Here is a 2,565-nt window from a genome sequence, read left to right on the forward strand (position 1 = left end):
GTGGGCGACAGGGGTTACCCGTTGCAGTCATGGCTGATGACGCCTATGCAGAGGCCATAGAGCGAAGCGGAGAACGATTACAATGATGTCCATTGTGCGACCAGGGATGTGGTCGAATGGTGCTTTGGGGTCCTGAAGTTGCGCTTCAGATGCCTGAATTGCTCTGGAGGGACCCTCCAGTACAAGGCCAGGAGGGTTGCCTGCATCGTTGTGGTCTGTTACGTCCTCCACAAAATAGCCCAGCAGAGGGCCGATGTGCTGGAGGAGGATGAGGAGCAAGGGCAGGCCTCGTCGGACGAGGAGCATGAGGGGGTGAGAGACAATGGGCGGGACATGGGTGCTGGCATGCGGGGGGGGAGGGGGTTCACCAACTGGGTAGGGGGTTGCTCGGCAGGGGCACGGACACCACAATACCACACCGCTTCACCACCGAACCACTCCTAGCTGGTTCCCCAGATGGTACAGCTGGAGTGGAGGTGGACTGCTGTGACTCCTGTCCATTTTCTCTTACCTTGTTTGCTGCTGACAAAATGGAGGAATCGCAATCGCGCCCAGAACACATGATGGTGAGGTTCAGGGGCCGTGGCCTGGTCTCTGCCTTCCTCAGGCAGGAAGATTTGATAGAATTTTAAAAAAATTCTTCTGCATCTTCGATTGCGCAAATTTGAGGTCTTCAGCCATAGCAGCCGGCTTTTATATTCAATTTTATTTACTTTTTATAAATTGTAACAATGTTGTTGCACTGCACGTTTAATCAAAGAGACCAAAGCCCATGTCATCGTCAGACTCTTCAGATTCTTCCTGTTTCTTCTCTTCCTTTCTCTCTTCAGCAGCAACAGGGGCAGCGGTGGAAAGAACTGCTACAGCAGCTGGGGCACTGCTACCAACACCAACGTTGCAGGTCAGACTATTGACATCAATATTAGCCAATGCCTTGGCAAACAGGCTAGTCCAGAAAGGCTCAATGGTTAACCAGCTGTTTTAATCAGAGCATTGAGTTTGTCTTCGGTGACAGTGACCTCGTCATCGTGCAGAATGAGCGCGCTGTAGATACAGGCAAGTTCCGAGGTGGAGGCCATGGCACTGGATCTCTGCAGGTGGATCAGATGGTGCTAGTCGCCGCGGGGAAACTCGGCCTTAGCTTCGTTCAGAAGAACCGAGCACCTGCGAACCGGGCAGAGCGAGCAGCAGCCGGCTTTTAACTATGCCGGCTGTGACTGGCCTTTTTACCATGTTAGAAAAATGCGGCCGCACTGCACATGTGTGCTGGCTCACAGGTGCGCAAGCGCAAAGCTCTGTGCATGCGCACCAATGAGCGGCCACGCACGCACAGCGCGGCCACATTTTTTTATATGGTAAACCGCTCGCAGCCGGCATAGTTCAAATCTGGCTGTTGTGCGCAAATTTGCGCAATCAGGAGCGCCGTGATGGACGGCTCCACGACCCTCCCAACACCCAGCCACGACCCACCTGCAGGTCGGGCCCCCGACTTTGAAGATCACTGACCTAAAGAAAAAATGGTGGGTGGAAAGAGTGCAGGAGACTAGGCAACTTGCTGACAAGCACAACTTGCACGGCTTCTTCAGTGCAATTAAAGCCATCTACAGTCCATGTGCCCAGGAACCTACCCCACTAAGCACCGGAAATGGAGAGAGGTGCTTATCAAAGACAGAGAGGCAGTCAACGCCCACTGGAGTGAACCCTTCATTTAAAAAAAATAAATTTAGAGTATCCAATTATTTTTTTAAAAATAAATTTAGAGCACCCAATTCATTTTTTCCAATTAAGGGGTAATTTAGCGTGGCCAATCCACCTACCCGGCACATCTTTGTGTTGTGGTGGCGAAACCCACAGAAGCACACGGAGAATGTGCAAACTCCACACGGACAGTGACCCAGAGCCGGGATCGAACCTGGGACCTTGGCGCCGTGAGGCATCAGGGCTAACCCACTGTGCCACCTTCTGCCCCCCCAATTATTTTTTTTCACCAATTAAGGGGCAATTCAGAGTGGCCAATCCACCTAACCTGTGCATCCTTTGGGTTGTTGGTGTGGAACCCACGCAGACATGGGGAGAATGTGCAAACTCCACACGGACAGTAACCCAGGGCCGGGATTCGAACCCGGGTCCTCAGCGGCACAGACCCAGTGCTAACCACTGCACCACATGCTGGCCTTGAGCGAACCCTTCATGACGTCCTCAACCAAGATGCATGTGGCCTCGCCGCCATCCCGCAACACGCCATGCGCCACCATCTCACCACAAGCCAGTCCACCCTGAGTTTGAAAAAGCCACCTGACAGCTGAAAAACAACAAGGCCTCTGGCGTAGATGGAATCACTGCTGAAGTACTAAAATCTGCCACAATAGCAGTGTGGTTAGCACTGTTGTTTCACAGTGCCAGGGACCCAGGTTCGATTTGTGGCTTGGGTCACTGTCTGTTCGGAGTCTGCATGTTCTCCCCGTGTCTGCATGATCCCCTCATCCTTGTCTGGAAAGAAGAAAACATGCCGAGAGATCTCAGAGACACTGTAATTGTGACGATCTTCAAGAAAAGAGACAGGCC

At 52.5% G+C, this 2,565-nt stretch overlaps 1 pseudogene; it reads right to left on the reverse strand.

Annotated features, from left to right (window-relative positions):
* Positions 1 to 750: 750 nt before the first annotated feature.
* Positions 751 to 1,079, reverse strand: LOC119958875 (annotated as a pseudogene).
* Positions 1,080 to 2,565: the final 1,486 nt, after the last annotated feature.

Source organism: Scyliorhinus canicula, chromosome 2 (genome assembly GCF_902713615.1).
Source record: "Scyliorhinus canicula chromosome 2, sScyCan1.1, whole genome shotgun sequence".
Taxonomy (NCBI): Eukaryota; Metazoa; Chordata; class Chondrichthyes; order Carcharhiniformes; family Scyliorhinidae; genus Scyliorhinus; species Scyliorhinus canicula.